The sequence below is a fragment of the Leopardus geoffroyi genome, chromosome B1 (genome assembly GCF_018350155.1).
Source record: "Leopardus geoffroyi isolate Oge1 chromosome B1, O.geoffroyi_Oge1_pat1.0, whole genome shotgun sequence".
NCBI classification, from domain to species: Eukaryota; Metazoa; Chordata; class Mammalia; order Carnivora; family Felidae; genus Leopardus; species Leopardus geoffroyi.
The window spans coordinates 79982361-80005839 of NC_059327.1; the positions used below are offsets into that span (position 1 = coordinate 79982361).

Below are 23479 nucleotides of genomic sequence, written 5' to 3' on the forward strand. Positions count from 1 at the left end.
ACACAACTTAGAGGAGTCCTCATCTGGACAGATGCTTGTTTTTCTTGTCATAAGTGGTATCCACACTCACCACTTCCTGCATCCCAGTGCTGGTCCTGGGCAGCAGGAACAGAGTAAACAGAACATTCTACTGTGAAAGTTTTAACTTAGATGCTGGAGACTTTGAACCTGCACTTAGGAAAGAAGCGCCCCCTTAGCCGGGCCAGCAGAGGGACCTGGAGGGCCGCTGTGTCTCTAGGCCCAGCCAGAGGAATCTGTATGTCCCAATAAACATTTATTTTCTGAGAGTTTTATTCCCTGTTCCTCTCCCTTAAAAAATGCAAGAGAATTATCTGTAGGAAAATATTCAGATTTAGATCAAAACAGAAAAAGGAAGCAGAGCTCTCTAGTGAGAGAGTTAAACCGTACCTCTTCCCTCCTGAAAAATTGTCAGTGATTTTGATTAGCAGGAATCACTGACACTACAAATCAATCCTGTTTTAATTTTTAAAAGACACTTGAGGTGTGTTTCACAGCGCCTTGTTTCTGTGCAAACTGAAAAATTAAAATAAAATAAATTTTAAAAATATTTTAAACCAGAAAAAGAGAGGGGGAGGCCTCTAAATTTAGAAGGTGCCAGATCTTAAGCACCAGACAAGCCTGTTCTGGTTTCCATATGTTTACCTTTCTGCAAAGCTGGCCCATAGCGTACCTTCCGTCTTCAAAAGGAAATCCTGGCACCTGGAAGATTGGGCTGACAGTGAGTATTAAAATGACTTGTTTAATGAGCAGCGTGATTGAACCACGTAGGGAATGCTGAGGAGTTTTTCCGAAGGACTAGGTTTGGTGTTTGCATTTTGTTATGTTGTGTGCTTCCACTGTCCCTTATTTTGACAAGCTTTCGAAAAGTTTGGGATGAGCATGGGCAATTTTTCTTTTTGCTTGTAAACCTGGTTGCTAAAAAAGAAATGGGGCCTCTCCTTACCTGCCACTAATGGAAGACGGGCTGTGCCACTTAAGTGGCATTAAGTGAGACCCTTGGCATTAATTCAGCACCAAAGGTTTCTGAGGTCTGTATGTATAGATGAGCAGGGACCATGAGAGATGTGCTGCTTCTTTTAAGGCACTAGGCCGCCCTCCACTAAGTAAGGGCTGTTTACTAAATGGCGGGTGAGTTGCCAGTCCTCAGGGCTGGAAGGAACTGACTTTCAGAAATCATTAACTGCATTCCAGGATGCTTCTTAGAGATGCAGCTTTGTTTCAGAGGTCTGCCTCCTCCCTCCCCAAGATGAGGATCTACTGAGTTTCAATTCCCCCTAGAGTCAGTATACATACTGCCTTTCACACAAGAAGAGTGTGTTCTTTAGAAGTCTAACCTAAATTTCCCTTCACAAATTTAAGGGATTATTTTTTTTTCTTACTAAAAAAATATAGAACACCCCCCCTTTCTTTTTGCCAAGGCAAACATACCAAATTCCTTTGTTTTAAGTGTTTGTCATTTTGCTTTTGAAGTTTGAACTTATTTCTCAACTAGCTCAGTTTTTTCTTCCGAATTGTTTTGAACTTTTTACCATTTCCTTTATTTATGGAGGATTGGACTGAAAACAAGATGATGTCAAATAACTAGTAAATGTTGAGTTAAAAGAAATTCAGAATAATATACTGAAAATCATACATAGAAATATAGTATAAACCTACTGTTGAATAATTCTAAGTGTTGTGGTTGCCTAGCAGGAAGAAGAAAATTGCATGTCCTGTAAGTGGGCGGCTTTGTTCACTCCCAGTTGATAGAATGAGACTCATTTCCTTAACAAATCCCTTAAAAACAAACAAGTGGGTTGTAAATAGTCTGAAGATTCCAGCCTCTCTTATCCTGGAGTTTTCAGATTTTTTTGTGTATAATAGTTTTTGTCATGTCTTCTTGGGAAGAGGGAGTCTGTTTTGTTCAAAGACTTTCCACTGTTTGCTCACTGCAGAGCCATTTTATGAGGGTAATTTAAAAGTTGGAAAATAACTGCAAATGTCTACAAGAAGTGTGTATTTTTAAAAACACATGCATAGGTACATGGCTTTAAATGGAAAAGACTAACATATTTCACTGATTTTGCTGAGATGTTACAATGAGGTGATTAAAGGGAAAATTTGCTTCCTTTACAGACTTCTCTCTTCACAAAATCTAAGATTTCCATTCACAGTGCTGCAGATAAGTTGGAGCAACACAACCATAATCGGGTTTTAGGGAGAAATGCTTCCCAGGTAGGGAGCACAGACCAGCAATAATTGGTAAAGGCGTAGTTGCTTCAGAAACAACTCTTCTGGCCGACTCAGAAAGCAAATGTGCGAATGGCACTGGATCCTAAAGGGGCCAGTTACACCCATTAGAAAAGAAGGTAGTGTGTGTGTACGTGTGTGTGTGATTTTCTGTGGCCAAGGGCTTTTCACCTCTGTGGCAGCCCACACAGGGTAGCAAGAATTGCTTGGTTAGTTCTTTCTCTGTGTTGATGACCGAGACCCAAACAAATGTAAGCTTTTAGATGGCGAACAGGGTTTTCACTTCTAAACAAAACCACAGAAGGTGGCACCGCCTGGGGAGAGCGGCCACTGACCACCGAGGGAACGTTAGATCAGCAAGGACTCTCAACACCGGGGTCTCCTGGCTGCAGAGAAGGAAACTGGGCCCAGACACCAGTTTTGTTTTGTTTTTTTTTTTTTTTTTTTCGAGATCCCACAGCAAGACCCAACTGGCAAAGCCAGTTCCCCGCACACAGGTCATTACTCTCCCAGGTCAGGGAGGGCCACTGGTCCTGGTCCTTGCCTTTCTTTCCCACCGGCTGTCTGCTTCCCCTCTCTTCCCAAGGGGAAAATGTCTTGAAACAACAACAGGAGTATTTGCTAGGTTTGATTTTGGGGAATTAACTAAGCTCTTGGTTTAAGCCAGATCAGAGAACTGTGTATTTTCCCTGGTAGAGAACAGACTCTCGTATGCTTTTATTGGTGCCCCTGGCATGTACTGAGGGACATTCTAGGAAGAGGCTCTATAAAATCTGCTCTTTTACTCACGGCAGGGATTCCCAGGCTGCCATCCACAAAATCAGGACACTGGAGAATGACCCAGGGGAGAAAGTATACTAAGTTTCAGAATCTAGGAAAAACCATGATTCTCCCCAACTGTTGGTGCATGTTTTTTGTTTTTGTTTTGTTTTGTTTTGTTTTTTAGATGCTATAAATCTTGTAACTGAGAGTTGTTCCTTTTTTGTTTAGGCTGTAAGGAAGCATCATACATCATTAGAAAGGTGGTATAAGGTAGTGGTTAGAGCTCAAACCTGAGAATCAGAAAGGCCCGGTTGCAGCTTAGCACCCATGGTGACATGAGAAGCCTCAGTTTCCTCGTCTGTACAATGAAGATGGTAATAATCTGCCTCGTGACTTTACTGTGAAGAGTAGTTCTTTTTGTCTCACAAAGGTAATTAAAGGAAAACATTGGGCGTCTTTTGTGCCTCCTGGTCAATGCTTAATAGATGTTGGTTATTGTTGTTATTATTTATTCACTCCACAAATAATAACATACGGTTAAACAGTAATCGTACGTCAAGCACTCTCCGCTGGATACCGGGAATAAAATACAGAGCAACCTAGACCTGGTTCCTATTGTCAGAGAGTGTTAAACCAGAGAGCAGAAGCAAGCTGTTAAGTAAATGGTAAAGTGTGACAGACGCCATGATGAGGGAGGAGCGGTGGGGGCATGTTTCAGGAGCACGTAAACTGGAGATGAACTCAGAACTGGAGGGAGAAGTGCAAGTTCACCCAGTGGAGAGGCCAAGCTGTGCAGGGAACGGCACATGGGAATTGCTGAAGAGATTTGGTGTGGCCGGAGGGGAGGGCGGAGTGGCAGGGGCCCCGGAGTTGAGACGGGGCTGAGAGCAGTGAGGGGCCAGGTCATGAGAACTGTGTAAGCTACAGGGAGGAATTCTGACCTTACCCCAAATACAGCAGGAAGCCGTCAACGTGCTGGGAGTGGGAATAAGACCCGATCCAGTTGGCTTTATAAAAGCATTACTCAGGAGTGGAGAGTGAGCTCAGAGCAGGTGAGGCTGGAGGTGTGGGGACCCCCGGCAATGACAGGCACTGCAAGAGGGTCTGCAATCCACAGGTTTACACCTTCTACCTTCCAGCAGCTGCACAGGAGTGAATGGTTCTCGTTTACATAGAATATGTAATTAAATGTGATTAAATGTAATATGAAATGAAATAACTTCTTTGGCATTTGCTTGTTCACCTATTTCCCCCTTTGCTCTGATTTCAACTGTTTATGGTATCCTTTTGTATTGTGTGTATCTTTGGGTAAATCTCCTGAAACATATTTCGTAGGATGAAGTAGGAAAGGGCGGAGAGAGGTTACTTACGAACTACTACTCCTTTCTTTAAATACATTTATTTCAAAGTAGCTCTATGGTTTCTGTCTTGGGTTTGACCTGGTTTGGGAGAAGCGCTGTATAGCTGAGTCTGTGTGTATGTTCGCTAATAAATGCCTTGTATCCTTGTTGAGGATGTGACCCAGATGGCCTTACCATTTCAGGACCAGCTTTCCTCCTGGGTTAAATGTCTGACGTAATTCAGACTCCTGAGTATTTAAGCCAGTACCATCAGGTTACTGAGCTCATCACCTCTTCACCCAGTGAGGTGTGTGAAGACAGATGATCTGTGTAGCCAGTTGATACTAAATTGCATAATAGGTTAACCTGAGTCCTTTGAATTCAAACAAAAGAAGCTCTCAACCTGATTGGAATTAACCTACCCTGACTTCCGCTTCATCTTTCCTAAAGCAAAGCTGATACTGATCGGCAGGCAGGGAACCTGATGGGTGTTAATGGGGGGTTTTCAAGTTTGTCTTGCTTTTCTTAAACTATTAAGAAAGAACAAAAAACATTATTTAGAATGAAATCAGTTTCCAGGAAGGGAAAGAAAGAAAGCTGAGAATTCATTATTAAAGAAAGAAATAGAGCCAAGGTGAAAAAAAGGCCTTCTCACATCTCCTGGCCAGGTGCTCCGTGCATATAAATGTTTCAAGTTAAGCTTTAAGATCAAGGGAAAGTCTGTAGGGAGCCTTGTCTCCTGGAGATCTGCTTGCTAGAGCTGCTCCTGAATACAGGCTGCCCATTTTTATTTGGTTATTAAGGATTAAAGGGGCGACGATTCTGGAATGGTAGTTCCCTGGTTTCCATTAACTTTGTACAAGATAGTGAAAAGCAAGCTTCCGAGGGAGGGTTTGCATATGTATTTCGTGCCATCAGCTCGCCTCCTTCCCTGTCATCTTCTGTGTATGTTTAACAGGAAATTGTCCTTCCTCTCATGAGCTCTCACTAGAAGAAAGCTGCCTCGTTGCAATGATTGAGAATCTCTGTGCCTTTCAGAAATCCTCCTGGTTTTCACAGGAGTGTGGAGAGAAGATGAAAAGAATTTCACATTAGGTGGCTGGTTGCTCCAGATACTAAGGCTTAGCAATTGCCTTGGAAAGCTACTCGCCTTTGCCCAAGTTGGCTGGGCTTTCAGCGTCTGAATACGTGAGCAGGGAGGCATCCTATCATATTTAAAAATTTGCTTTTTTATTGTTCATGTCACAGCCTGTCCTCAAAACTAAAGCATGTCTGAAGTTACTTTCATAAAGTGCCTGAAAAAGTTTAGCAATAAAGTAGCATCTGCCTGAAGAGAAGAATGCCTTATCCTTGTGGTGGGTAATTGCATTGCAGAGATCTCGTTGTTTGGGGTAATGGATGCCTGTTTGAATAAGGTCATTAAAGTAAAAGTATGTGTGAAGAGCTCGGCCTTCAGAAAGAGCAAAATAACCAAAATAAAAAGCGAATTTCCTGATTTAACCCATTTCTTGCAAACCATGTTTTAAAAGCAGAATGGGATTCTCTCCCTCTCTCTGCCTCTCGCCCCCTTGCACACACTGTCTCTCTCAAAATAAATAAGTAAACATTTAAAGAAAAAAGTAAAAACAATGAGAACGCAGAGTTTATAAAAATGTACGCTTTCTGTCGTAATATTTTTCAATCCCATGACAACCTAGGAGATACTATATAGACCAACAGACTGGATCCAAGACAGCAAAGTAACTTGTCTTGTGTCGCGTGACTAGCAAATGGCAGACGTTGGAATGGAACCTACTTATTTTGACTTCAATTCTTGTGATTTCAGTACTGCACATTTTTCTTCTGTTATTCCCAGGTTTTGTTAGGCTGCGTAATATGAATGCTGCAGATCAACTAGACAAATATAATTCTGGGGCAGTATCCCTTATTGTGTGTTTTTAATTGAAATTCTTAATGTGCTCCAAGCCTCATTTATTTTATAATTATAACCTCATAGTTTCATGTTCATGGCTACTCAATATCATGGTTCTTTTAAAAGTCATAATTGTTACTTATATGACCATAGTTGTTAGGACCTAATGAGGGACTCAGTTAAAGATTACAGAGTTGTAGTTCACTTAGTGATTATAGCAGACTTCTGTTAAAAAGTGAGCTTCTTCTGTTGGAGATGGAATAATAGCTTAGAAATAGAAATTTTAAAATATCGTAGTGCTATGTGTAGTAATTTGTAGAGCTCTGCAAGATACTTGCTCCTTTCAGCTTTTAAATGTTTATTTTTGAGAGAGAGAGAGAGAGAGAAAGAAAGAAAGAAAGAAAGAAAGAAAGAAAGAAAGAAAAGGAAAGAAAGAAAGGGAGAGGCAGAGAGAAAGGGATAGAGAGAGGACCCCAAGCAAGCTCCAAGCCATCAGCACAGAGTCTCATGCAGGGCTTATGCTCACAAACCGTGAGGTCATGACCTGAGCCAAAATCAAGAGTTAGACGCTTAACTGACTGAGCAACCCAGGGCGCGCTCCATCGTTTTGGCTTTTAAAATGTTCCTAATGCTGCTGTTCCAAAATGTGCAGTACAGAGGCGGTAGAGAAACCTCACGTTGAGGACGGCATCGTTCAGGGCAAATGACATTACATTTATTTACTCGTTGATTATTTCTTAGGAAAAAAGTTACTGCATTTAATGGGCACAGGAATCTGGAGCTGTTGAGTGTAGTCTTGACCAGATGTGGGATGTGACTCTCTCTGTTGCCTCCACCAGCAGTGCCTTAGGGGAGAAGAGATGCCAGCCTCACCCACTCATGTGGCAAGTTTCAGCCCCATTCAACTGCGCTGGAGAAAATGAGCTGGTCGGCTGCTAGAGGTCAGAGGGAAGAGGTCACTGACCTTAAAGAGCTTAGAGTCCGCAGATCCAGAGGTAAGGAGCAGGGGCTGGTGGGAAGGCAGCACATTCATTAGTCAGGCTGAGGATCACTGAGATCCTCATGGAAACACTGAGTGGAAGTGTAAAATGAAAAAGCAGTGTTGACTCAGCGTAACCGTCTCTATTACATAAACTAATGGGATGGCAATAAATTATTTTGTACTGAAATTCTTGTTGCCAATGTGCATGGTGAAAATTTATAATACCATTGCTTTGCACCAGATTTTTTTTCCTAAACATGATTTATTATTGTAAGACATCTCTGCTTTAGGGTTGATTGGGGATAAAAAAAAAAAAAATAGAGAAAACAACGTAAGGAGAATCATGCTAATAAAAATAACACAATGAAAGTTGCAGTGTGGATGATCTACAAAAGCCAGTCTGCTGATTCTACTCATAGATTCCTGTTGTCGTTTTCCCAGGAACTTCTGTTTTAATAGTATGGCAACAACTTATATTCTGTAGCACTAGGTAGTTTACAGAGTTCATTCCCATGCATTTTTATCATGAACTGTTTAAACAACCTTATGACTATGACCTAGTCAGAGCAGATTTTTTATCCCCATTATACAGAGGAGTAAACTGGGGCTTAGGGCTGCAGTAAGGATCATCAATTAATGGTAGAGACTAGAACTTAACACCAAATCCAAGTGTCTTTCTATTACTTTCTGCCTTCTTACTCTGATTCTAAATCAGGTGTTTAAAAACATTGAATATGATCAGCAGTTGTATCCAGAATTTAAAACACACAACATGTTTGGGTAAGTAGTTATTTGGAGAGATAAGTGACCTTCAAATCCCCCACTCTGCCAAGCAACTGGGAGCGCACTTAGGAGTTTTTCCCAGCTTCAGAGTAAAGGATCCTTTGGGAAAATAATTTTAATGGTTGTGGATCACCAGTCAATTTGACTGGTCCTTTTTTTTTTTTTTTTTTTTTTAAACCAAACCATCTGGCAGCTGTATCTTATTTCTTCTTGCCGCCAATGGCTGGACCCACACACATTCAGACCTCACACAAAAATGCCAGTGTCTGCACATTTTCACTACGAACAGGCATTTTCAGTCAAAGCAGAGAGAAATGAGGCTCTGCCTGTCTGTTGCAATAACATTAATATTATCTCTGTACAGATGCTTTTAGAAGTACGAAGTTAAAATGCAGAGCCCTGGAGATGCCTGGAAGCACACATGAGAAAAGCACAGCCATTCACGGAAGACCTAAGAAACTGAAAATTTGCAGGATAAACTTTTCACCATGACAAAGTAGAGCAATGTCGCCTATTCCAATATGAGACTGACAGCAGAAAATAATGACAATAAAGTTAGTGTAGGGTGCGTTTATGATGCAGAGAGGTGGAAGAGGTTTATGTGTGTAGCTGGTCAGAACGAACCAGGATATTATTAACGACCAATGTAAATTTGGCCTTGGAGAATGAAAAGGCTGAAATCGGAGGGCAGCAAAGTTAGTCTGGTTATAGAAAAGCTGAGGAAGAATAGATGTGAAATAAACATTCATTACAGGCCCTTTGACAAGCAAGACCGTTTATATTAGTGGATAGCCTTTCAGAATTCAGAGGAACAGAGGGTTGTCTTTGCAACCAATGCTGAGTGGAACGTGCTGAGTTAAGCAGGCAGGAGATGGTCTCACACAGGCAGTGGTGGGGCTGGGCGCACAGGAAATGCTGGTATCTGGGGGTCTGTTGGCCCATTTCACTCATCCTTTCAACTACCGTTAAAAGTAATGAAAGGATTACACACACACGCGCACACACACACACACAAACACACACACACATCATACGTCATACGTGCTTGCATATTTATTTATTAGACTATTTTTTTTTTAATTTTTTTTTTCAACGTTTATTTTTGGGACAGAGAGAGAGCATGAACGGGGGAGGGGCAGAGAGAGAGGGAGACACAGAATCGGAAACAGGCTCCAGGCTCTGAGCCATCAGCCCAGAGCCCGACACGGGGCTCGAACTCATGGACCGCGAGATCGTGACCTGGCTGAAGTCGGACGCTTAACCGACTGCGCCACCCAGGCGCCCCTATTAGACTATTTTTTAAGACCCCGACCCCCACCTGTGCATAGCCTCCTGTTAGCAACATCCTCCACCAGAGTGGTACATTTGCTGTAATTGGAGCTACATTGACCTCCATCACAATCACTCAGAGTTCAGAGTGCATATTACAGTTCATGCTGGGTGCTCTGCATTCATTCTATGGGTTTGGACAAATGTATATTCACATACATCTGTTACTATAATATCATACAGAGAAGTTTCACTGCCTTAAAACCCCTCTGTGTTCTGCCTGTTCATCTCTTCCCAACCCCAACCCTTGGCCACCACTGATCCTTTTACTGTCTCTGGAATAGTTTTGCCTGTTTCAGAATGTTGGAATCCTATAGTATGTAGCCTTTTCAGATTGGCTTCTTTCATTGAGTAATATGCATTTAAGGTTCCTCTATGTCTTTTCATGGTTTGTGTCCAAGTTTTGGTAATCATGAATAAAGCTGCTGTAAATATCTATATGCAGGTTTTTGTATGGACAAAGGTTTTCATGTCCTTTGGGTAAATGCCAAGAAGGATGATTGATGGATGTTACGATAAGAGTATATTTTATTTTGTAAGAAACTGCCAAATTATCTTCCAAAGTGACTGTACTTTTGCATTCCCACTAGAAATAAGTGAAAATTTCTGTTTCTCCATGTCCTTACCATCATTTGGTGTTGCCAGTTTTCTGGGATTTTGGCCATTCTAATAGGTGGATAGTGGTATCTTGTTATTTTAAATTGTTTTTCCCTGATGACATATGATGTGAAACAGATTTTCATATGTTTATTTGCCATCTGTATATCTTCTTTGGTGAGGGATCTGTTAAAGGTCTTTGACCCATTTTTTACAATTTAATGTTTATTTATTTATTTTGAGAGAGAGGCAGAGAGAGAGGAGAGAGAATCCCAAGCAGGCACCATGCTGTCAGCACAGAGCCTGACGTTGGGTGAGATCTCACAAATGATGAGATCATGACCTGGGCTGAAATCAAGAGTTGGATACTTAACTGACTAAGCCTACCAGGCACTCCTGGCTCATTTTAAAATCAGTCTGTTTGTTTTGTTACTGTTGAGTTGAAAGAGTTCTTTATATATCTTGAGTAACAGTCTTTTATCAGATGTGTCTTTTGCAAATATTTCTCCCAGTCTGTGGCTTATCTTCTCAGTCCCTTGACATTTTCTTTCACAGAGCACAAGTTTTTAATTTTTTTTTTTTTTTTTTTTTAAATTTTTTTTTCAACGTTTATTTATTTTTGGGACAGAGAGAGACAGAGCATGAACGGGGGAGGGGCAGAGAGAGAGGGAGACACAGAATCGGAAACAGGCTCCAGGCTCTGAGCCATCAGCCCACAGCCCGACGCGGGGCTCGAACTCACGGACCGCGAGATCGTGACCTGGCTGAAGTCGGACGCTTAACCGACTGCGCCACCCAGGCGCCCCAAGTTTTTAATTTTAATGAAGTCCAGTTTACCCATTATTTTTTTTCATGGATTGTACTTGTGGTGTTGGATCTGAAAAGTTATTGCTATACCTAACTCACACAGGTTTTATCTTGTGTTATCTTTTAGGAGTTTTATAGTTTTGTGCCTTATATCTAGGTCTGTTATCCATTTTGAGTTAATTTTCAAGAAGGGTATGAAGTCTGTGTTTCAGTCGATCTGTTTGCATGTGAATGTCCAGTTGTTACAGCCTAGTTGGGTGGAAAGATGATGTTTGTCCCACTGTTTTATATTTGCTCCTTTGTCAAAAACCAGTTGACTATATTTATGGGTAGTCTATTTCTGGGCCCTCTATTCTGTTCCATGGATCTATTTGTCTGGTCTTTGACCAGTACCATGCTGTCTTGATTATTATAGCTTCATAGTGAATCTTAAAGTTGGGTAATGTCATTCCTCCAGCTTTGTTCTTCTTTAATAGTGTTATGGCTATTCTGGGTGTCTTACCTCATGATATAAACTTCAGAATCAATTTATTGATAATCCACGAAATAACTTGCTGGGATTTTGATTGCAATTTGATTGATTGGGATTGATTTGATTGTGATTCTACAGATCAGGTCTGAAAGAACTGACATCTTGACAATATTGAGTCTTCCTGTCAGTGAACATAGACTATCTCTCCATTTATTTAGTTCTTTGATTACATTCATCAGACTTTTATAGTTTCCTCATAGAGATCTTGTTCATATTTTGTTAGCTTTATACCTAAGTAATTTGGGGTGCTATTATAAATGGTATTTTTTTAAATTTCAAATTCCACTTGTTCATTGCTGTTTTGCAGGAGACAGATGGACTTTTGTATATTAACCTTGTATTCTAACCTTGCTACATTTGCTTGTTAGTTCCAGGAGGTTGTTTTGTTGTGGCTGATTCTTTCAGATTTTCTGTGTAGATGATCATCTGTGAACAAAGGCATTTTAATTCTTTCTTCCTAACTGTATACCTTTTCCTTTCCTGCCCTTCCCTTTCTTTCTTTTCTTATTACCTAGAACTCCCAGTACAGTGTTGAAAGAGAATGGTGAGGGGGGTATCCTTCCCTTGTTCCTGATCTTTGTGAGAAGCTTCTAATTTCTCATCATTAAGTTTGATGTTAGTTATAGATATTTTGTAGATGTTCTTCATCAAATTGGGGAAGTTTCCCTCTATTCTTAGTTTACTGAGAGTTTTTATCATGAATAGGTGTTGGATTTTGTCAAATGTTTTTCTGCATTTATTGGTATGATCACGTGACTTTTCATTTATAGCCTGTTAATGTGATGGGTTACATTAAATTGATTTTTAAAATTTTATTTCCAGTATAATTAACATACAGTGTTATATTAGTTTCAGGTATACAACACAGTGATGCAGTAATTCTGTATATTACTCAGTGCTCATCATGATATGTGTACAATAATTTTCTTCACCTATTTCATCCATCCACCCACCCACCTCCCCTCTGGTAACCATCAGTTTGTTCTATATAGTTAAGAATCTGTTTCTTGGTTTGTCTCTTTTTTCCTTTGTTCATCTGTTTTGTTTTTAAAATTCCAAATATGAGTGAAATCATATAGTATTTGTTTTTCTCTGACTGACTTATTTCATTTAGCATTATACCCTCTAGATCCATCCATGTTGCTGCAAATGGCAAGAGTTCCTTCTGTTTTATGGCTAATATTCCATTGTGGGGTGTGTGTGTTTGTGTGTGTGTGTGTGTATACATATAAATATATCACATCTTCTTTATCCATTCATCTATTGATGGATACTTGGATTGCTTCCATATCTGTAAATAAAAATACTACAATAAGCATAGGGGTGTATATATCTTATTTGAGTTTAGTGTTTTCATATTCCTTGGGTAAATACCCACTAGTGGAATTATTGGATCATATGGTAATTCTGTTTTTAATTTTTTGAAGAATGTCCATATTGTTTTCCACAGTGGCTGTACCAGTTTGCATTCCCACTGGTTGTACCCAAGTGTCCCTTTTTTTCCACATTCTTACCAACACTTGTTATTTCTTGTGTTTTTGAATTTAGCCATTCTGACATCTCATTGTGGTATTGATTTGCATTTCCCTGATGATGAGTGATTTTGAGAATCTTCTCACGTGTCTGTTGGCCATATGGATGTCTTCTTCTTTTTTATGTTTTATTTATCCTTTTGAGAGAGAGAGAGAGAAAGAGAGAGAGAGAATGAGCAGGGGAAGGGCAGAGACAGACGGAGACACAGAATCCAAAGCAGGCTCCAGGCTCTGAGCTGTCAGCACAGAGCCCAGCGTGGGGCTCAAACTCACGGACCAGGAGATCATGACCTCAGCTGAGGTTGGACGCTCAACTGATTGAGCCACCCAAGGTTGCTTCTTTAAAGAAATGTCCTGCTCATATCTTCTGCCCATTTTTAATTGGATTATTTGTGGGTTTTTTAATGTTGAGTTGTATAAGTTCTTTACGTGTTTTGGATAGTAACTCATTATTAAAAATATTATTTTCAAAAAGGTTCTCCCATTCAGTAGGTTGCCTTTTAGTTTTGTTGATTTTTTTTTGTAGAAGCTTTTTATTTTGATGTAGTCCTTCTTAGAGTTTATTTTTGCTTTTGCTTTCCTTGTCCCAGGAGATATATTTAGAAAAATATTGCATGACTGATGTCAGAGAAATTACTGCCTGTGCTCTCTTCTAGGGTTTTTTTAGATTCAGATCTTACATTTAGGTCCTTAATTCATTTTGAGTTTATTTTTGTGTGTGGTGTAAGAAAATGGTCCAGTTTCATTCTTTAGCATGTGGCTGTCCGGTTTTTCCAACACCATTTGTTGAAAAGACTTTTTCCCATTGCATATTCTTGCCTCCTTTATTAAAGAATAATTGGTCACTTGATCATGGGTTTATTTCTGGGCTCTCTATATTTTGTTCTATTCTTCTATGTGTCTCTTTTTGTGACAGTACCATACTGTTTTGATTACTATAGCTTTGTAGTGTATCTTGATATTTGGGATTGTGATACCTCAAGTTTTGTTCTTCTTTTTCAAGATTGCTTTTGCTATTTGGGGTCTTTGTAGTTCCATACAAATTTTAGGATTATTTGTTCTAGTTTGGTGAAAAATGCTATTGGTATTCTGATAGGGGTTGCATTAAATCTGTAGATTGCTTTGAGTAGTGTGGACTTTTTAATGATATCTGTTCTTCCAACTCATGAGCATGGATTATCTTTTTGTTTGTGTCATCTTCAATTTCTTTCATCAGCGTCTTATACTTTTCAGTGTACAGGTTTTTCACCTCTTTGTTTAAGTTTATTCCTAGATATTTTATTATTTTTGGTGCAGTTATAAATGGGGCTTTTTTCTTAATTTCTCTTTCTGCTCCTTCATTATTAGTGTATAGAAATGCAGTAGATTTCTGTATATTGATATTTTTGTTCTGCAATTTTACTGAATTCATTTATTAGTTCCTAGTAGTTTTTTTTGGTGGAGTCTTTAAGGTTTTCTATATGGAGTATCATGTCATCTGCAAGTAAAACAGACTCGAATACCTGGGATAAATTCCACTTGGTTGTGGTATATAATTCTTTCTATGTATCGTTGGCGTGCATACTTGTTTAACTTCCTATTTACCTTTCTAATTTTATGAGTTGGAAGAGAAAAGTTCCTAGATATTTAAAAAAATCTAAATATCGGCAACTGTTGGTTCATGTCATGGGCTAAATATGAAGTTTGCAGTTTCACATTCATTTTGATCCCTTTATTGACTTCTGCAGGTAACAAAGCTGAAGGTTTTCTCTTTGAAGAAGGTGATGGTGGAGATTAGATTCTCTGCAGTCTTGTACTTAACAGAAATTTGATGTTACGGTAAAAAATTATGTTCATCTTATTTCAAAGGATACAAACTGTATTTTTAGGTAGGGATGTGATTTTAGGATTTCAAGTATGTGCCTTTTGTAAATATTTCACCACCTGATAATTCATGTCTTTCTTTTCATTTTTTATTTTTTTTAATTTTATTTTTTATTTTTTAAAATTTACATCCAAATTAGTTAGCATATAATGCAACAATGATTTCAGGAGTAGATTCCTTAGTGCCCGATACCCATTTAGCCTATCCCCCCTCCCACAACCCCTCCAGTCACCCTCAGTGTGTTCTCCGTATTTATGAGTCTCTTCTGTTTTGTCCCCCTCCCTGTTTTTGTATTATTTTTGTTTCCCTTCCCTTATGTTCATCTCTTTTGTCTCTTAAAGTCTTCATATGAGTGAAGTCATATGATTTTTGTCTTTCTCTGACTAATTTCACTTAGCATAATACCCTCCAGTTCCATCCACGTAGTTGCAAATGGCAAGATTTCATTCTTTTGGATTGCCGAGTAATACTACATTGTATATATATACCATATCTTCTTTGTCCATTCATCCATCGATGGACATTTGGGCTCTTTCCATACTTTGCTATTGTTGATAGTCCTGCTATAAACATGGGGGTGCATGTGTCCCTTCGAAACAGCACACCTGTATCCCTTGGATAAATACCTAGTAGTGCAATTGCTGGGTCATAGAGTAGTTCTACTTTTAGATTTTTGAGGATCCTCCATACTGTTTTCCAGAGTGGCTGCACCAGTTTGCATTCCCATCAACAGTGCAAAAGAGATCCTCTTTCTCTGCATCCTCGCCAACATCTGTTGTTGCCTGAGTTGTTCATGTTAGCCATTCTGGCAGGTGTAAGGTGGTATCTCATTGTTTTTTTGATTTGTATTTCCCTGATGATGAGTGATGTGGAGTATTTTTTCATGTGTAAGTTGGCCATCTGGATGTCTTCCTTGGGAAGTGTTTATTCATGTCCTTTGCCCATTTCTTCACTGGATTCTTTGATTTTTGGGTGTTGAGTTTGGTAAGTTCTTTGTAGATTTTGGATACTAACCGTTTATCTGATATGTCATTTGCAAATATCTTCTCCCATTCCATCGGTTGCCTTTTAGTTTTGCTGATGGTTTCCTTCTCTGTGCAGAAGCTTTTTATTTTGATGAGGTCTCAGTAGTTCATTTTGCTTTTGTTTCCCTTGCCTCTGGAGATGTGTTGAGTAAGAAGTTGCTGCGGCCAAGATCAAAGAGGTTTTTGCCTGCTTTCTCCTCGAGGATTTTGATGGCTTCCTGTCTTACATTTAGGTCTTTTGTCCATTTTGAGTTTATTTTTGTATATGGTGTAAGAAAGTGGTCCAGGTTCATTCTTCTGCATGTTGCTGTCCAGTTTTCCCAGTACCACTTGCTGAAGAGACTGTCTTTATTCCGTTGGATATTCTTTCCTGCTTTGTCAAAGATTAGTTGGCCATACGTTTGTGGGTCCATTTCTGGGTTCCCTATCCTATTCCATTGGTCTGAGTGTCTGTTCTTGTGCTAGTATCATACTGTCTTGATGATTACAGCTTTGTAGTATAGCTTGAAGTCTGGGATTGTGATGCCTCCTGCTTTGGTTTTCTTTTTCAAGATTGCTTTGGCTATTTGGGGCCTTTTCTGGTTCCATACAAATTTTAGGATTATTTGTTCTAGCTCTGTGAAGAATGCTGGTGTTATTTTGATAGGGATTGCATTGAATATGTAGATTTATTTGGGGAGTATCAACATTTTAATATTTGTTCTTCCTATCCAGGAGCATGGAATCTTTCTCTATTTTTTTTGTGTCTTCTTCATTTCTTTCATAAGCTTTCTAGAGTTTTCAGTGTATAAATTTTTCACCTCTTTGGTTAGATTTTTTCTTTTTCTTTTTTGTGCAAATAGAACCAAGATGTTATTATTCGCAAATTACAGAGTTAGAGACTGAAGTCTAGAAATTTGGAAAGCTGTTGGTTTTGTACCTTAGCCGCTTTTAAATTATTTCGTTTTATAGTTGAATCATTTCTTAATCCTACTGTTGTAAAGTGGAGACAACAGGATCAACCACACATGGAGTAATTTATTCAACATCTATTGAATGCCACCTGTATATCAGGAACTATGATAAATATTAGGGATGCAAAGATGAATTGGAGAAGTCTTCTGTCTTAGAGGGGCTCACAGTTAAATGAAGAAGATGAGTAATCTGATAAATAATAATACAAATGCTTTGAGAATGACTGAATGTTTCTGGAAATTTAGAGGAGAAAGAAACTCTGCCTTGGGGAGTTGACATCTGACATGGGTCTTGAGTACTTTTTAAATAGTCTTATCTATTCTCTCCAGAAAAATACAGCAGGGGTTGCTCTGTCTTCACATGTCTCACAGACCCTCTTCCAAAGTGACTGAGATTTGCTTAAAACTGGCTATCACTACATCATAATACGTATTTTTTGTTTTTCAGTGTACAAAGTGTTTTCTTATCTAAGTCTCAGCGAAGTACCTGCAGCATGGATATGATTCTCCCCACTTCACGTGTGAGAAAGCGGAGCACAGAAAAGTAAGTAACTTGCACCAGGGCCCATTCAGTGGCATGGCCTGGATTCAAACCTTGCCTTCTTATGACTCCAGAACTAACATTTTTCGTCTTGTTTTGCTCTGATACATAAATAATAGTGTCTGAAGGAGCATTTCATCAAGCTTCCTGTTTAAAGTGGAACATTTTTCATTTATGTTTCCTTTGAAGAGATGAATGTTCATCTGGCCCAGATACCCATCAGTTAAGAACTGCTCTGCCAGGCAAGCCTGGTGTTCCATCCAACCCAATATTGTGTTGACAACAGGGGCCTTGAGGGATTTGCCAGGAAAGGACACAGTTTTCCTCCCTGACATTAACCTTAAAGGTCAGGTATACTCTCAGTAGCCGTTTATGGCTCTGACATTCATAAATTTGGTCAAAACCTTTATGAATCCATTTATATTCCTTGCCTGTACTTCTTTTGTGGTAATGAGCTCCACGTGTTTATTATTTTCTGAGTAAAGTAATACTTCCTTTTATTTGTTCTTACCTCACCCAATTCGAAGGACTCCTCCTCCTCTAGTGAGGAATTGAGGATTTATGAGAATAAGTGTACTTGTGTTAACTTTACACATGGTCTCCAGAATTCTCTAGGTGTGTTTTATTTTTTCTTGAACAAGAATAAATAAAATTGTACATTGTATTTCTGTTGCAGAGGGACTAACATTTTATTTAGAGATTAGAATTCTGTCTCCTGGCATATTTTCTGTACACTTTTTGATGAACTTACTCTAGAATTCCTTTAGAATAACCTCATTTTGGGATTTGTAATTCGTATTTGCATGTTGAGGGCAGCTCTGATCTGGCCCTGGGGAAGCTTGAGGTAATTTTTGTTCTAATCTACAGCTACTTGTGGAGAGTAAATATACAGTGTAATATGTTATATATATTTCATTCCTGATTCTAACTGATGTGTTATAGAACTTCATAAAGTAGGAGGAGAATGCTGGCTTGGGTGTCAAGAATCTGGTGCTCTAGAACCATCCCTGGACTATAATTTCCGAATTCATATGATTAGGGATTGAATTAGGTAATTTTCAAGATCTTGTTGTACTTTACAATTCTGAGTCCCTGACTTCCTTGGTGATTTAACTGAATACACCCGATTCCAGTTTTTCTAAGCCTCGACAGCCCTCCTCGAATTTCATCTTGGTTCATTGCTTTCAGTAGAGTCGAAGGCTTTAGATGGATCACATACACTGTGAATGAAATGATTATAATGTCTTTACCTCAAACCCTTACAGAAACAATGAACTTTCCCAAAGGTTATTCTTTTTTTTAATGTTTATTTATTTAATGTTTATTCTTTATTTTAATGTTTATTTATTAATTGAGTAGAGGAGAGGCAGGGAGAGGAGAGAGAGCGAGAATCCCAAGCATGTTTCATGCTGTCAGTGCAGAGCACGACATGGGGCTTGATGTCACAAACCAAGCTGTGAGATCATGACCAGACCCGAAATCTAGAGTCAGACACTTAACTGACTGAGCCACCCAGGCACCCCTCCCATAAGTAATTCTTAAGTGATGTGTTTATTTTAGGTTCCACAAACCTATCCTGTTTGACATAAGTCTTAAAGGCCTGCTGTGTTCCTTTTGTTCTAAGTGGTCACTCTTGTAATTGATCAGTAGCATCCTTTAGGAATTATTAAAGGTAAATAAATATTGACCAAAGGTTCTCCATTTTCATCTTTGAACTTTATCAAAATCCTAAGACCAATAGTATCCATACCAGCTATATTTATTTGTAGCTTTAGGAAAAAAAAAAAGGCTTTGACATTGGCCATTTCCTGGTTTTGCCATGAGGAACATACGTTTGGTAAGAATTACTTTCTTTGCTCTTTTTCAAATAGCAGTCGAGGACTGTAAAGTTCTCAGTCATTTATATACAGCATCATTCTGCTCAGTATATGAACACTCATCATACTTCCATTTGTGACCAGGTGTGTGCCACATCTAGCCAGAGGCCCTGGTGCCTGAAGTACATGATTCATGGGGTGGTGAACTCATGGGTCAAATATCTCTTCTGAAAAATGGATCCAATGACACATCACGGGATTGTGTTGGGGACTGCATGAGGAATATAGCCTACCTCTGACACACAGTGGGTATTAAGTTTATAAGTGTTGGTTTCCTCCCTCTTGCATTCTAGTTCTCTAATTAAGTAACTGACAGTGCAAATAGGGATAGACCATGGCAGCAGAGGAATATGGAAGCAAGAGGACACGAACTCCAGGAGAAATATTCTTCACAAATAGAGAAGTGCTGCAGTCTGTGAAAACATAAGTGAACTCAGTGTGACTTACAAAGCTGACCGGACTGGTGGTCATTGTTTTTAGAAAAGTTGTTCTTTATGGTCAGATTGGCTCTAGTTGTCATCAGTTGCCATGTTCTTTTTACTTTGCTGTGTGGCTCATATAACTGCAATAATCTGGGTCTTTCTCTTAGATAGCCTACTTTATTAGGCTATAAAGCTTTATGTGTCCAGGTTTGATATCAGGGCCCCTGCTCCTTAAGTAGTTTTCTTTGACAGTTGAGTGCTTCTCTCAACTTCTCTGTGCTGTCAGAGAGTTACTGTCATGAAAGAGTTCATTTCTTCCCCCTGTCCTAGTATAGTTCTTAAAGGACCTTTTTTATTCTATTCACCACCCAGAACCTGTATCCTTTCTCTGTATCACTAAATAGAAGGGTGAGGGGGCAGGAAAGGTAGAAAAAAGGTAGAAAGTCCTTTGAAAATCCTAATTTTACATAGGGTAATAGTTAACAAAATTATTCTCTTTTGGTATCTCTAAAATTGAAAGAAAAATGTAGCAATTTAGGGGCACCTGGGTAGATCAGTCAGTTGAGTGTCTGACATCGGCTCAGGTCATGATCTCATGGTTTTTGGGTTTGAGTCCCAGGTCGGGTTTTGCACCGATAGCACAGAGCCTGCTTCAGATTCTCTGTCTCCCTCTCTCTCTGCGCCACCCCCCCCCCCCCACTTCCCGACTCATGCTCTCTCTCTCTCAAAATAAATAAACATTAAATTTTTTTTTAATGTGGCAATTTGAAAATGTTAATTACGAAAGAATGAATGGGGGTGCCTGGCTGGCTCAGTTGGTAGAGCATGTGACTCTTCATTTCAGAGTCATGAGTTCAAGCCCCACATTGGGCATAGAGATTACTTTTTAAAAAAAGAATGGCTTCATTTTAGAAGGAATAGGCTGTGTTTTTATTCATAAAAATACTCCATTAATGTTGTAGGAATCAGAACTTTGATTTTTTTTAAAAGTCCAAATCCCAATTTGAGGTATGTGGTAGAAGGCCTTTGGTACACCATGGAGACCATTTATCATCTGAACAAGGAAGGCAGACATATACTTACAATACAAATTAAAACAATATTCAGTGGGATAATAAGATAAAATACTGTAGTGGTACAATTAAGAGGGGAACCAACTGTAATGGGGCAGATTTGGGAGCTGGGGTGTTAAAACTGGGCTCCAAAGAAGGGTAACGTCTAGACTGGCATGCTGGGGGGAGAGCAGTCCCAGAAGAAATACCTGAGCAAGGGATAAGTTCAATGAAAGTGTCCTGTGTTTGGGGAAAGGCAAGTACCCTTGTTGGGAAGGATCTGGGGAGCATGAGGAAAGGATGTAGTAGAAGTTAGGCATGGAAAAGCTGCCCAACTCTACATAACTCTACATATTTATTCTAGTTACTTCTTATGAATACCACTGCCTAGGTATGTGTTTCATCAGCACTTCTGGTCTTACATTCTAATTTGGAGAGGACAAAGCTTTTTCTGAAACCATTTTGTAGTCTGCTAATCTAAACATCACTTGGATGTTCAGAGAACAGGATGATGGCTCAAAAATTCGCTACTGAAATGTTCCTTACTGGGTGTAAAAAAAAGAAAGTGGGCTTTGGGAGCTAGCAAGAGGAAGCTGGGAGGTTTTGGAGATGCTGGTGGTGATGGTGTTTTGATTGCCCCAGGTTTGAATACCTGTTTTCACACTCAGTGCCTCAGTTTCCTCAGCTCTAAAATGGGGATAATAATGGAACCTATTTGGTATATTTTATAACCCAAAGGGTCTGCTGTTTCATAGAGTAAGAAGTGTAGAGGGAAGACAGTTTAAGGGTTAACTCAGCAGTTAATACTGTCACTGGGTACCCACATTTCTACCTTTCTCTCTTTTTTTCCTGGCATGCTTAGCAATTTGGCTTGGTGTTTAGGCTTCTAACTAATAGTTGCAAGATGACTGCTTCAGTTACTGGCATGACATGGCACTTCCTCCTGGTGCTTCTTTTGACTAGTAAGGGAGATCTTTCCCAGAAATTCCCAGTAGATTACCCCTTATTTCTCCTTGTTTACAGCTTCTCAAGGAAGAATATGCCTATCTCAAATCAACAGCTGGCAAAAGAGATTGTTGACAGAGACCAATCATGATTGTTCCCCTGGGGCTAGGGATGGAATAGACTTCTCTGAGCTCTTGGCAAGAGGGAGGTAAATACATTAAAAAATATTGGGGCTTAGACAGCAAAGAGGAGGGGGAAGCAATGGCTTTGGGGGCTGGCAGCTTACTTCCTCTGTATTATTCTGAGAATTGAGTAGAAAGAGCCATAAAATTACTTAGCAAAGTGCCTGACAATTGATAAGCTCACAATAGAGGTTAGTGGTTATTGTTATTTTTATTCATATTAGTATTTAATATTATTTCACATAAATGGACTTTTTCGCTCTGAATGATGTGGGCAGAATCACCTTTCCCTTTATAGCTGTTTTTATCTTACAGGGTAGTAACTCTGATACTCTCTAAAAGATGCAAACAGAAATTCATCTGTTTCCCAATATATATAGAATGGCACTGCTTTTTTTCTTCAAGGATATTCTTCAGGATATTCTTTGGGACACATACTCCATAGACTCAGAAAGTCCAAGCCATGTAGATAATAGTGATGTGCTGCTCATTAGGTAGATAACCTTGGCTAAGTTAGTTACTCTGCGTCTTTGTTCCCTCATCTTTAAAAAACATTTTTTTTAATGGTTATTTATTTTTGAGAGACAGAGAAAGACAGAGTGTGAGCGGGGGAGGGGCAGAGAGAGGCTGACACACAGAATCCAAAGCAGGCTCTAGGCTCTGAGCTGTCAGCACGGAGCCCAACACGGGGCTCGAACTCACAAGCCGTGAGATCATGTCCTGAGCCGAAGTTGGATGCTTAACCGTCTGAGCCACCCAGGCGCCCCTGTTCCCTCATCTTTAAAATGAGTATGATCTTGGGACCTGTCTCATAGGTTCTTATGAACACTAAGTGAGTTAGTTCATTTAAAGCAGCACTTAAAGAGTGTTTAGTACCTAATAAGCATTCAGTAAACGTTAGCTATATGAAAGCCAGGCATCCAAGGACTGTGACCTAGATTTTCAGCCTGTCTTCTGGAACTAACTTGAGCTATAATGTCATCATCGGCTTAGACTAATGCTCAGTGACAGGCAGATTTTGGACTAACCACACTGTATCCTGATGGATTTTGGTTGAAAATGCATAGGGAAGAGAGAAGGGGTGTACCAAACACATTTATTTTCATAGTGACTTGACAGGAATATAAACACAGCTATTTTCATTATAAATGCTTTTGGCAGCAAACAGCAGAGCAGTTGTCTACCAGGTTTAGAGAAAGAGATTCATTCTTCTCACTTGGCAGCATGGTGGAGCTGCCTACTGATGGAAGAGATGCTTCACAGTCTTAAGATGGTGACTGTGGCTCCAGAAACATGTCTACATTCAAAGCAGGAAGAAGGGGAAAGAGGCGGCATAAGAAACAACTGTCTTTATATCAGGAAGGCACTTTCCTAGAATCCCCATTTGGGCAAGAATAGACCACACGTCCGTGCAAGCTTCAGGAGAAGCTGGGAAAGTGAGTATTCAGTTTTGCCAGCTTCTTAGTTAGAGGCAGGACAAGGGAGAAGGGACTCAGGAGGGAGTTGGGAATGGAAATTGGGATAGCCAACCTACATTGTCTGCCATAATAGTTTTAAACAGAAGAGCACAAAATCAATGCTTTGTATTTTCACAAAGCCCAAGGCAGAGAAAGCAAAAGCAAACAGAATTGGATGAAGATAGCACTGTTCTGTCACAGTGGTCCCTCAGCTTCTGGTGAAGGATTTATCTTCTCTTCTAATTTGTATAGTTGTTTTAAGGAAAAAACAAAAACAAAAGCAAAAAAAACCCCAACAATTTCCTTTTGGTTTTGCCATGCTGAGTTTTCTAGAG

General features: G+C 39.5%; 1 protein-coding gene across 5 annotated transcripts in view; it reads left to right on the top strand.

Annotated features, from left to right (window-relative positions):
* Positions 1-7083: 7083 nt before the first annotated feature.
* Positions 7084-23479, top strand: part of TTC29 (tetratricopeptide repeat domain 29) — a 411408-nt gene continuing 395012 nt past the window's right edge. For 3 of the 5 annotated variants that reach the window (XM_045466298.1, XM_045466315.1, XM_045466278.1), the window contains exons 1-2: positions 7084-7259; positions 17117-17212. The gene's annotated coding sequence lies outside the window, so the exon portion shown is untranslated. The remainder of the gene's footprint in view (positions 7260-17116; positions 17213-23479) is intronic. The other 2 variants (XM_045466261.1, XM_045466268.1) reach the window with 1 other exon arrangement.